At 32.9% G+C, this 13,710-nt stretch overlaps 1 protein-coding gene across 1 annotated transcript in view; it reads right to left on the reverse strand.

Moving 5' to 3' along the window:
- The window catches only part of LOC124370761 (tRNA pseudouridine synthase-like 1), a 49,667-nt gene that overhangs the window by 18,780 nt on the left and 17,177 nt on the right, over positions 1-13,710 (reverse strand). The window lies entirely within an intron of this gene.

Genomic DNA, 13,710 nt, shown 5'->3' on the forward strand with positions numbered 1-13,710 from the left:
ACCTTACCTCTGACTGAACTGGAAGGTATATTTATAATTAAGATCGGTTTCTTGGTTTGGGTGTTCATATACATTTTTACACTGTATTTATTACAAATACCTTTTAAACCCTATAATTTACAATATTTTAAAAATATATTGACATGTCATTTACCATAGGGTATTTTCTGATATTTATGATGTTATATGATAGCGTTAAAAATAATAAGATACTAGAAGGAATTGGTAAAATATGGCTGAATATTGCTGTATAAAATGTTTTTTTTTGTACCACAATTTAACTCTCTAGGTTATCAACATGAAGAGTGTTATTTTAAATAGATCAATAAGTAAGTCAGTAAGGAACTGGACAGTAATATTTATTTATTCATATAAATGAAAATACATAAAAAGCAATAACTAGATTTTTATAATAAAGTTTTTATGACCAAGCACGTTTTTAAAACAGCAATTAATAAATTTCAAACATATTCACTTCACTTTGATCGAGGCTGCAAATACTATTAACGAATCAGAACAAAAACAATTTATGTAATAGCAGTCTTCATTTCTCTCTTATCAATATTGGCATTGAAGACTGTTGTTAATCAAAACAGTTTTATTCATGGCTGTCTTTTATTATATACCCACTGGTATGAATATTAAGTCCTAAAAATATTTTTTCCATTATTGTTCAGGTATTACTGCTCCTTTTGTACTTCAGAATCGATGTTTTTCGCGAAGAAAAATATTGGGTTGACACTGATTACACTAGACACAATAATCAGTTAAAACAGTAACAATAATTTCTTTCAATGCACCAATACATTATAGGAAGACAATAAACAATTTAATTTGATGGAAATACATGGAGTGAAACAATTTGCTAAAATACCAGAATCTCCAGTTTATGAGGAGCCATTAGTCTAACATGAAGATTATACTGAGTAAGACAGCAATTCTTGGTCCGTCCTTCTACTTCTCTTATGTACTCTTCAGTCTTCCGTTCAAGTTTACAAGAGCTAAGGAAGGTAAAATGATCAAACTAAAATATTTAAAGGGATTGTTTTAGTAAAAGATCAACTTTACACAATATACTGCTTGGTCTAAATGTCTGTAAGACCATAAGAACTATTGGAGAGGACTTTCACACCTGGAGGTCTTGTACGTCTACAGGCTACGGTACTAGTGAAGAAGTCTAGATAGAGGAGTACTGGAGAGGTTTTGCACATTTGAGTTGACTAGGAAATTAGTTAGTGAAGAGTTTTTAGAAGTCTGAGCTAGCTAGAGGACTCCTAAAGAGATCTTCGACGCCTAAGTTGGCTAGGAAACTAGTGAAGAAGTTTTGGAAGCCTAGGGGAGTTCTTGTATGCCTAAGTTACTTACATTGGGGGAATCATTGGAATGTGATTGCATCAAGAAGAGGGAAAATGGCTTAACGAACAATATTTGGTATTTGAGTCTGGTTTATCAATAGAGAAATAATTGCACCAATATGTTTTCCTGCATTACTCACTGATTCATTTGGATATTGAATTCTGACTTATATCACAAAAAAACTAACTTTGTAATTCCTTTTCTTTGTTTGCTTTTTTTTGTACTGCTATGGTTTTTTCACACAAACACAACTCAAACATAAAATTATTAAATAACTGTCATATGGTCTCCTGTGAATTTTCTAGTTTAATTTATTAATTTCAACCAACTTCCTATGGATTTTGCTAAAAAGAATTTCTTTCTCAAAATAAAGGTTAATCTATAGGCTACATTATACCAGTTGTGGTTTTAGAAAGAAGCGTTCTTGGTTTAAGCCCTCCCTTCCATGTATAATAAGAAAAAAATAGTTTGTGTTAAAAGGAGTTAAACTAAATTTGTAGTTAAAATATTGCTAAATATATGTATCAATGTATTTTAACTAAACACCAATCGGTTCCATTAGTATACAAGGGGGAGGTTTTGTAACTCATCATATTCAAAATCAAACCAAGCATTATTCACAAATGAAACACTTCAATGTTCTGTCGGGATTATTATTAAGCTAAAAAAAACACAACATAATAGCCAAAAAATCATATAAATGATCTCAATGTAATTAGTATTTGTATACTACACATTAATTTTCGCAATTATTTGTAATCAGGTTTTACATTATTAAATATAATACTAATCAAATTATTTTAAGACTTTATTCTAGAATCGTTGATAACATCCAACCTAAAAACATTCCTTACAATTATCAACCAGACCAATGTAAAAGAACACTGAATATATAAATGAGTTCCCATCCACAATAAACACCCTTAAACCAAACTAAATAAAAAATACTAACCTCATTAGTGATGACATTTAGAGAAATTTAAAACATACAAAACGGTATATAGCACAATTAAAGGTATAAAAATATAGTTGAATCTTTTTTACATGATATAGTATATTAAAATATTATAAATATAGAGTGAAAAAATTAGAACCTAATGTCACTTGCAACAAAAATCTTCTATTGCATAAAACAGAGTTTCCATAAGCCAGATGTAGTTAGACAAAAATATATTTCTATTGGGTAATTGTTTATTTAGGGTCTAATTTATTGTACAATTTCATTAATAAACCAATAAAATAATTGTTTAGTGATTTCGTGAGTCTATTGTAACCTATGGAAACATTATTCTTATTTCATGTATTATAGGTATGGATATTCTGGTTGAAGGTTAAATTATGTGAATTATTGAGAGCAATCAGGTCAAACAGATATAAATTTATAATAGTTTGTATTTTTAAATACAATAGCCTTAGGTGAAATTCTATCAAAGGCTGAGAAACACTATGCAAGCGAACATTTATAATTAACACTCCTTACATTTATGATTGGCAAAATGTTTACACATCAACATTTTGCATCTGCCATCAGGGTACAACAAGCAGACCACAAAATTATAGACCAATATCATTTATATATACATTTTCTAAGATTCTGGAAAAAAATATTGTACCAGAATAATACCACACCTGGAGCAAGAAGGCCTCATAACCACAAAACAGGATAGATTTATAAAAGCCAGATTCACTAACAGTGCTAATAGAATTGTCCAATTAATAGAATCTATAATACACCAATTAAACGATCAAGAATATGTAATGGATATCCTCTTTGACTACTCTATGGCTTTTGATTGTTTATACATAGAGATATATAAAACGGTGATCTCTCACATTTAGACAAATATTCCAAGAGGATAAAGAAAAATATGAATAATAATAGTAATTCTTTGTAAAAGTGTTACAATATTGTAGCTACAATATTTGAAGATTCATCCTTGTTAGTACCAAAGATTGTAATCACACTTTACACTATTTTTGTGTATAAAACTTTAATGTGTTTTAACTGTTTTAGGACCAGTGTTTCGAGTGGTGACAACTCAAATGATTTTTGGTCTCATTGCTTGTTTGGGTCTAACATTTTTCTTCTGGTATGTCCCTGGGTACAAAGGGTTCACAAAAATAATCCTTCCAATGAATATCGTACTGTCCTACTTTTTCACACTGATCTTCTCTCGGACCGATATCCTCCGATGTTTCAACTCCACCTACTTCTTGTTACAAGAGACCCAACACTCCCACAACATCCTTGGTCCCTTCTTCTTAATTTTCTCTATAGGTGTCTTAGACTATCTGTTCCATACCTTTCACATGATTTACTTTTCCAAATTTGACGAGACCTATTTCTTTCCCACTGCCTACTTGATCTCCAGTGCACCAAGATTGACCTTTTGCTCGCTCTGCTTTGCTGTGTCTTTCGTCCTCAAGGATGTCCACTACCAGCTGAACGCTCTACAATGCTTCTCTCCCACATCGGAAAGACTCCAGATGCTGGCATGTCTCCAGTGGCAGGCTCATCGACAAGTGGAACTGATATCCCAAGCGTTCGGCCCATACCTGCTAATCTTCTTGCTCTTCAACTCCGCCTGGTTGTTGAGCTACGTTGTGACTCTATCTAAGTCTCAGTATGCTATCCGGCTAATCTTTCCACTGATCACTTCACAATGGGAATTTATTGTGCTATGTGTCAGTAGTTACTCCATCAGCTATCAGGTCAGTAATCACTCAATTTGTAGTGCAATGCTTTCCTTTCTCAGATGTACTAATCCCTTTCAGTCAATTACAACAAAAAACTAGATACTATTTCTACTATTAGGTCAAAATGTGTACAAGGTATATGAAAATAAAATAAGAATAACTACAGATCAGACAGAAAAGCTTAATTTTTTTTTAAAAAGGAGAAGCCGATCTCCATTTTTGCCTTATTCTGCTCATCCTCATGGGCCACTGGCCTGTGCGAGGATATTATCAAACAGAATTAGGGTGAGAGTCGATACAGTACAAAGTTCATGGTACTGATAAAGACAGGATTTGAACCTGCGCTATCTCTAACTCAGACTCAAAGTCCAACGACAGACCACTCGACCATCGGCACTCCCAATTGATAAGCATCTTTGTAAAATAAACTTGGCACATACAAAATTTGTTCTTCACCAAAGTTATTTTTAAAGTCGTATTCTTTCCACATGTTTTGTCCTTTTTCCATTTTGATAATTAGACAAACAATAAAATTATCATGTATTCAATCATATTAAAAACCTAGGGTAACTAGTACAATCAATTTTGGTTGTAGTTTTTTTTGTAGTCTTGTGCACACGTCGCGGAGAGCAGTCTGTTGACCTTTTAGTTTTTTTTTTATGTGAGAACAAGCTATAAACTGTTTATTTGTGTATTGTGTATCTGGTACACTGACCAGCTACTTGTTTTTGGTCAGTGACTTCCTAAATTTATTTATTTATTTAATCATACACAGACAAAGTTTTATGTAGAAAAATCTTCAGGTGATCCAAGTCCTCAAAAAGAATGGTAAGATTTAAACAAGTGGGAAAACAATGGTAAAACATAAAGAATGCAAGGATTTACTTCTGACTGGTTTACACCTTCCAGTTGAACCTACAATAGGTATAGCAAAACTGATGTGTCACTTATATCTGAGCAACCCTATGGATGTTCAGGAGCAGCACATAACTAACCGCAAGTGTCAAGTTGATGTATGGGGTACAAGATTGATAGGTCTTGACTACTCTGAAGGATGGTCTTGTCTACTCCGAGAGGCTGGTATAGAGCTGGTCTCCACTTCTTCTAAGTTGTTATGATTGAGATATTACTCAATATTCCTCCTTATGTATCTCGACAGAAGGTACCACCTACCTCCAACATTACCCATCCCGAATATCTGTAATTACGGAGAGCACAAAGGTTCTTTAAGAACTAAAAGCAATAAGTGGTTTTTCAGCTTCTAGTCATAAAAGAATGAAAAAAAAAGATGGTGGGCAAATTGTGTGGTATCAGAAGGCACAATGATGCTGGGCTAGGTTTGTAGTCACAAGGAAACTACTTAGATTGATGTAAGAGTCTCAAAACTGTAAGGCAAAAAAAACTGTTCATATATAGAAAAAAACAGACCTGATACTTTTTTTAACTAACTTTGTATTTAACACTTATAAAGTATTCTTGTAATGATTCTCATCATTTATATTACATGTAATTTAATGCATTCACTTAAAGAAAAATGTATTAAATAACATATATTTCGTAATAATCTTTTCAGAACATGACCATTTTGTGGCTGTTCAATTTCTCATACTAACAAGTAGTCAGCATACTAACAAGGAACGTCCATGTTTAACGCAGTGGCTTTTTGTTAACATGTTTAGCCGTCATCAGGGGTCAGACAAATAAAACAGAAATTTAATCTCAACAAAGACCTGCACATTAATGAGAATTTACATTTGCTTAAACACTCACGAGATCAAGAATTGAATAACTTGATTCCAGAAAGAGCAACTTGCTTATAGTTAGAATCCAATCTTGTAATCCTCAGTACAATATTTAAAACATATGAGGTTTTTATTATTAAAGAGGGTAAACAGCATGGTTTTAGAATGTTTTTTTATAAGATAGGAAGAGCAGGTTTGCTTTTGCCAGATTGTAGGGATAATTCTTCTCTTCTTAACATAGAGACATTACAAAAAAAACTCACAGAAAAGGACATTTTGTGTCCACTACGTTAACCATTTTGCTGTGTGTCATGAAATATCCCATTTTTATGAGTTCCTTTAAATATCTCATTATTAAGAAGAGGAGGAATCTCATAATCCAAAAGAAATAGGATTATTCTTCCAATACGGTAAAGGAAGCCCTGCTCTTCTTATCCTATCAAAACTCTCATGTTTAAAATAATGTTTTTCTCAGTCTGCTCAGTTCAAGTTTTTATTTAATTCCACCCATTACTGGATTATGAAATTTCCTCAGGGTCCAAATCCCTCATAGCAACCCTCTATTTATCAAACATCTGTCGGAATAACACAATACTTACAAACAACTTATATTATTTCTAGTAATTGTGGTCAATTTTCATGCGTCTTATTAATTTCAAATCTCAACTTTCAGGGATCTAAATCAACACTACTGGTGCACAAGATGATTTCTAAGGCTGAGGCATCCGGTCAAAACTGCAAAACGGTAATTTACACCCTGTTACTACAGTAGTATTTACAAATACAAATGTATTTACAGTAGGTCAGACTGAGGAACACCATATTAGTAAACCAATATGTAGTCCTTATACATAGTATGTTATTATTATCAGCAATTGATCAACATGGATAGCTAGGGTTATTGGAACTATGATTGAACAGTAACAAACTCGAATCAACAAATATCGATGTCAATATAGTATTAGTTGCTAATTCATTCTACATAATGAACATAACTAAAACACATACCATAACATCAAATGGGACAGGCACGTTGAAATGTAATGCAATAAAGTGTCTAAGGGTATTTTTATATTAATTAGGCTAAGATATATTGTAACTACAAACATCCTCATTACTGTCTACTATGCATACCTTCATAGTTTTTTGTCTTATGGAATTATTGTATGGGGCAATGATTGTAACAAAAAAAAATTATTAATTTTACAAAAACGTGCTATTAAGATTATAGCTAATGTAAACATAAGGACTCACTGTAAACCTTTATTTAAAAAGTATGGTATTCTTACAGTACCTGCAATTTATATTTTGGATTGCCTATTATATATAAAAAGAAATTTAAATGCCATACCTACAAATAGATCTGTACATAGCCATATAACTAGAAACTCAAATTCTCTTAGAATATCTCAATGTAGTTTGTCAATGTAGGTTTTACCACTTTAAATTGTTTTGCTGAAACAGGTATTAAACTGTACAACTCTCCTCCTTCTCATCTTAAATCTCTTGAAATTAACTGTTTCAAGAAAAGTGTAAAAAGGCTATTGATTAATATCAGCCCATACGACATCAGTGATTATTATGCTGTAATTGGATAGACACTTGTTACTAGGCCTAGGCAAAGCATGTAATAGATGATAGTTCATGCTGAATTTGTTTCTGACACTGCTATACATTGTAAAGATGTTCTGGCAATAAAGAATTTGATTTGATTTGACGACATATATTGATGTTACACCTAACATCAAGATGCGCTTCTATACACCTAAGTAAGTAAGTTCCTATTAACACTTAACCTAAAGAGTTTGGGTGATTTACCAGTCTGTATGTGTTTTTAACTTAAAAATTGATAACTTACAAACGCTGTAAGTTACACCATTGTTACTTTGTTTACTTATTTGACTTAATAAGACTAGAGTTAAAAGTATAAATAAAGGAAATAATTTTCAAAATTATGGTTGTTTACACACTTTTACATCATTAAATCTAATTGCACAATATATGAAGTAACAAGAAACTTAAAAGACACATAAAAATATACCATGAAACTAATGAAAATTTGGTATCTTATTCCTTACACTAATTGGATAGAATGTAACTGATAAATTACATATTAACCGATATCATGTTTTTTTACCAGTAAGTGCACTTATAAATGATTTGTTCATTTAACACTTTCAGAGGTTCTACAAAAGTCTAAATATCCTTACTGTGAATGTTGACATTGTGATGAGAGTGTTAGCTGAGAGTTATTTTGTCGTTATCACTAACAGTGGAAAAATAATTGATCAAGTACAATCATTCTACTAATGCTAAATTATGTTTTAGTGTTAGTAAAAGTAAAAAGATAATTAAAATAAACCACCTCCAGTCAGTACATCATGTATTTTTGTGCCAATGTTTAAATTGCTTTACTTGTTTCACCCTTTAACTGTATCATACAAAGTTAAAAATCATGTCACATTAAAATTTTTCAACTTTTGAAGAAAGAATTATAAATTCACTGTTCGAATTAAAATAAAATAAAAGATTTTGTTTCTTCTATATAAATTATATAAATATGACATATTTTCCATACATAATGTATCAAAGTTTATAAGTTTATTCTGTAAAACTTTGCTCCAAAAAAATTCTTACACTATCACGTACAATTTATAATGAAATATGTAACTTCTCTTCAAATGCCAAAAATGTATAAATCTAACCAAAATGAAAAAGAAACTAATCTTTTGCCCTGTATATTCAATACTTTTTTTACATCTATCTAAAACCATCTGATTGTGTATATCACAATATTCTCTCAAATAAACTGTATCTATCTGACATTAGAATAGGTAAAGCCCTACAACAAATAACATGATACCTCAAAATTAGATCTTAACAGGGGCAGGTTTGTGACAAGCTATCACAGACAATTTTAATTTAGTATGGGTCACAGGGATCAATACTAGGTCCTGTTTTACTTAGGATTGCCTCTACTTCTCATAGTTTGTAATTTGTCTGCAGCTGCTGGTGATGATGAAACAGTTGCATCTAAGTGAGCTACAGATCTCTGTGCTCGACTGCTTTCACCTACGACTGCCTCTACTTCTCATAGTTTGTAATTTGTCTGCAGCTGCTGGTGATGATGAAACAGTTGCATCTAAGTGAGCTACAGATCTCTGTGCTCGACTGCTTTCACCTACGACTGCCTCTACTTCTCATAGTTTGTAATTTGTCTGCAGCTGCTGGTGATGATGAAACAGTTGCATCTAAGTGAGCTACAGATCTCTGTGCTCGACTGCTTTCACCTACGACTGCCTCTACTTCTCATAGTTTGTAATTTGTCTGCAGCTGCTGGTGATGATGAAACAGTCGCATCTAAGTGAGCTACAGATCTCTGTGCTCGACTGCTTCCACCTAGGACTGCCTCTACTTCTCATGGTTTGTAATTTGTGCTAGATATATCTGTCTTGTGCCAAATGATTTTCCATCAGCTCATCTTCTCTTTTCAATTGAATGTTTTGGTTATTATATTTTGTAGAATAGACAGTTTCATTAAGTAAGTCAATTGATATCTCTAAAGATCGTCAAAAGACTTACAAAAGCAAAATTAATGTTATTTTCTTACACACAACCACATCCTATCCTAACGTGTGTGTGTGTGTGTTTTGCAGTGGAAATTGGAGATCTGCTGCTTCTATATTAACAACTTCTTTACTGAAGAGACAAACTGTTGTTGAAACAGGCAAATCACCTTAAATATATCAGAGCGTTGGCTCAAGGACAAAGTTTGCATGCTGATGAGTTACGAATATAAACTAATACAGGATCAGGTGCAACTGGAAAGGATCTTCTACAAAGACTAGTATTAATTGTGTAGGATGTGGATGGTAAAAGTTAATTCTAACTAATGAGCTGTTATATTAACAACTTAGAACCGGGCACCAAGTGCGCATAGCACTCAAAGCAATAGGAAAAATTTTTTATGATATTTTTATTAACATGCGCTTAAAAAGTAACAAAGAAATTACAATATTGGGTAGACTACTATTTATGGTAAGAAACTGAGGTTTGTGTATTTATTACTAAAATGGGTAATGCTTTGAAATCAAACTTCATTTAATAAATATTTATAAAAAAATAAAAGATCTAATGTTTTTATTTGGTAAATGTTTGTACCGTATGGACAAAAACACATGGGGTTGGATACTGCTGAGGTCATAGTAATGAATACTCGATTTGCAAAGTTTACTTATATGTTTAAGTGTGGTGAATAAAACATAAAAGCACCACTTCTAGATGTTAAGAATAAAATAATGTATTGCCACGTTGCTGCCAAATAGTGATAGTGAACTAAATTATATCATGAAGGTGGGCCTAATGGTTCCAATGTTTTGCATACGAACTTAATAATTATAAAACTTTAAAATTGACTTCCCTTCACGTTGATGTCAACTCACAAGTGCGGGCTCAGCATTTTTGTTCAACATTGCAGCAGTAGTCGGAAAAAGTGAAGATTAGTAGATTAAAAGTTGTACTCATAGTTAAAATCAAACTCAAGAGACTCGAAGTTGAAATCAGAGACTCGGCTAAACTTGTGCACATTGGCACACAAGATGTTGCTCAGCAGCAGGAACGGCAGCAACAAAGTTCATGAGAGAAAATATTAATACACGTGCCAACTATGTCATTAATTCGCCAAGAATTTAGTTCCAAGAACATCGCATGTAACTTATATTAACCAGTAACGAGTAATAGGGTTGCGAGAATATGTATTATATAAAATATAATTAAATAACGGTACATGTTGATCCACATGAGTAGTGCACGAAAATGATGTTTGATTTTCATTTTGGATAATTTTTTAGTTATTGTGAAATAAGATTAAATGTATTGGATTCAAATGGTGACAAATATCCCTGTAGACACATTGAAAAGAGACCAACATTTGATAACTGTCTGCGTCAATCTTAATTTATGTTATCACCTGTCAACTACAGTCTATTATGAGAAACATCATGTCATCTATATATTTCATCTTTAGATGTTGAATGATATTAATGATTTTATACAAATGCTAATAGTCAACGTGTAATGAAACATTAACTAATAACTTATTATGTTATCATTGAGTTTCAGATGGGTAACGTTTTCGTCACATACTTTGTAGTGTTTGTTCAGCTGCAGTGAGTCTACAAGAGAACTTCAAAATCATCACATCAGCTCCAATCAAACTTAGAAAATCAGTGTACTTATTTACAAAATATATAAATACTTAAAATTAAATATTAAAAATAATACTGTTTTTAATATTTTTACATTTTCATGTGCTTATGATAACACTGTTATTTCAATTAACAGATTACAGCTGAATTCAATCAATTGCTTAATTTAACTGCTTTTTGTTTAATTAATCAAAAATTTTGGAGCTAATCAAAAAGCTGAAACAAGTCTATAACTAAATTTTTTTCCAATTCATAGACTTCCTGTACTGGAGTTACGCCAGTTACCAAAACTTGAAACTAATCAGGCATAGTATTACACTCGTGGATTAAAAATTTTATAAACTTACTGACTGATATCTCGATTAAAATGGCACTTTTCCAATATCGGAGTGTGTCAGGACAAACGTACATTTTCACTAAAAATGGTATAAATATCACAGTCAAGCAAACTGATTTTATGCTGTCAAAATTCACACTTGAGTTTGATGTCATGTATATGGACACAGGCAATGGACAGAATTGTATGGCGTGTGACCACCACTGTATAATATTTGCAACATCCAGTAGAGTAGGTTTTAGTTTTTAGTATTTAGTAAAAGACTCTTTGATAGCAGTAGAAATAGTTTAGGGCATTCCTATGCCAAATAAATAAACCAGAGAGGTTATCCAGTAACCATTAGGCCTATTGTCAGATTTAACCCATTGGCTTATACATATTAACACGCTTTTTTTTACTATCAGCTCAACTCGAGTTATCCTATTAAAAATGCTAAAAAGTAAGAGTTTTGTTATATGTTTATAAAAAAATTTATTTTTCAAGTTATTTGGTTATATTTTATATCTTTTTGGATTAACATGAAATGGGCTTTAATAATAAATAGATAGTGATATATTTGATCATAATTTAAAAATAATAATGCTTTACAAACTAAAAACGTTTTGGAATTTTTTTTAATTAAAAAATTTTTTTACTCAAATAATATAAAATAAAATACCCCATTGTTGCTTTTATTTTATTGGAAATGTATTTCTCTACCTAGCAATACTAGAATATGTATATATATATATATATGCATAGTTTGTTTTTTCTAAATACTGAAAATTCCAAGAATATTGATTTTTTTCTCTTGTAGTACACTAATATTCTTATAGTAACTTATTATTCATTTAAATTTCAATTAATTGTAGTATTGCAGTTTTTCTTATGTGTTGCAACAATATTAGTCTAATTTATACTAACATTTGGTTGAAAAAGGAGTTTAAAAAAATTATTTAGATGGCGCTGTACTTGTCACGGAACGGTTCCGTGATATAAATTTTGAGCCCAGACTAGCTGTCATGGAACCGTTCCGTGATACAAGGCCAATGGGTTAACAGCTGCCTCTCATTGGTGGACACATCACGTGGTCCCATCTGTCTGTCTGTCCATTGTCCCGGTAAGTCCCTTAAATGCCTGAGCAATCAGTTGTATCGTCACACCATCGCAGCTATTCTGGAGATATGGTCCGGTCGCGGTCACTGACAAAGTCTCGTACTTGGTTCACTCTTAGACAGAGTAGTGCCATCTTGGGCCTCAATGCCCTCTTTTCTTGTACTCGTTAGAAGTTGTACAGTTGGAGTCAATCTGAACATCACATGCTCCCGTCGTGGTTGCTCACAATGATCCAGCCCTTTGTCCTCGTGGTAGTGGAAGAGTCGCCTCGGGTCCCACACAGGTGATTCCTCTCTGAACTTGCTTCCTACCACGATGCCAGTGACTGTTCTTAGTGACAACAGAAAGTGACCCGTTCTTCCATGGATCCCACTGCAGTCCTGGACTAGCTGGAATTTCCCCCCTCAGATGAAGCGAGGCAAGAAACTACATCAACATCGGTGAGTTGGCATCTATCCTCAATACATGCACCTTTCACTTCCTAATGCTCATTACCATCCTTCCATCTCCAGATGTAAATGTTTTCCATTTTAATTTTATTTGTGATCCCTCAAACTTAAATTTTGGTTGCTTCCGAACCAAATTTTCTGTTATCTCTTTCTCATAATTAACATTTTGATAGAGACAAGAACAAAGAGTAAATTACAAAGTTAACGAGTTACAACAGATGACAAAGATCAGATATGATTGGGTTGCTCAGTGTGAAAGGTACAGTCAGCCGATCTTCGACCGAGGATCAAGAGTGGTTGCAATCAGTCTGTTTGTCAGTGGATGCAGTTTTGCCAAAACAGACGTATAGCGAGTGTGGTCGTGCACACTCTCTGACCCTAGTAGCAGGATGGGTATTCCTTGAGTCTTAATAATTATTTTAATTAATTATCTTGGGTAGTATTATTGTACATTAGTTAAAAATTTATTATAAGGGGCTAATTGGGTTAAACGAAGATTAGAGGGTGTAGTGTATTTAGTGTGAGAAGTACTAAGTTGGTAGGTATCCATAGTGATATTTAATGTCTGCACCAGTGATGTTGGCAGTATGTATTGTCAGGCGATGTAACATACGATGTGGTCTAAAAGAATAAAGAATGCTCATAGGCTGCTCTCCTGTGACGTCACATCACGCCACTACCCTACAACCAACGGTCCAAGCTGGCCAGCCAGCAGTCCACCCAGAGTCCACCACCAGACACCGTCATGTAACCTCTGCGTCCCGTCCGTTCCTTTACGAGCGGTCCTAGAGCAATGTTACTCTAAATGTGTAGTTTAATTATTCTTC

This window comes from Homalodisca vitripennis, unplaced genomic scaffold, assembly GCF_021130785.1.
Source record: "Homalodisca vitripennis isolate AUS2020 unplaced genomic scaffold, UT_GWSS_2.1 ScUCBcl_477;HRSCAF=2563, whole genome shotgun sequence".
NCBI classification, from domain to species: Eukaryota; Metazoa; Arthropoda; class Insecta; order Hemiptera; family Cicadellidae; genus Homalodisca; species Homalodisca vitripennis.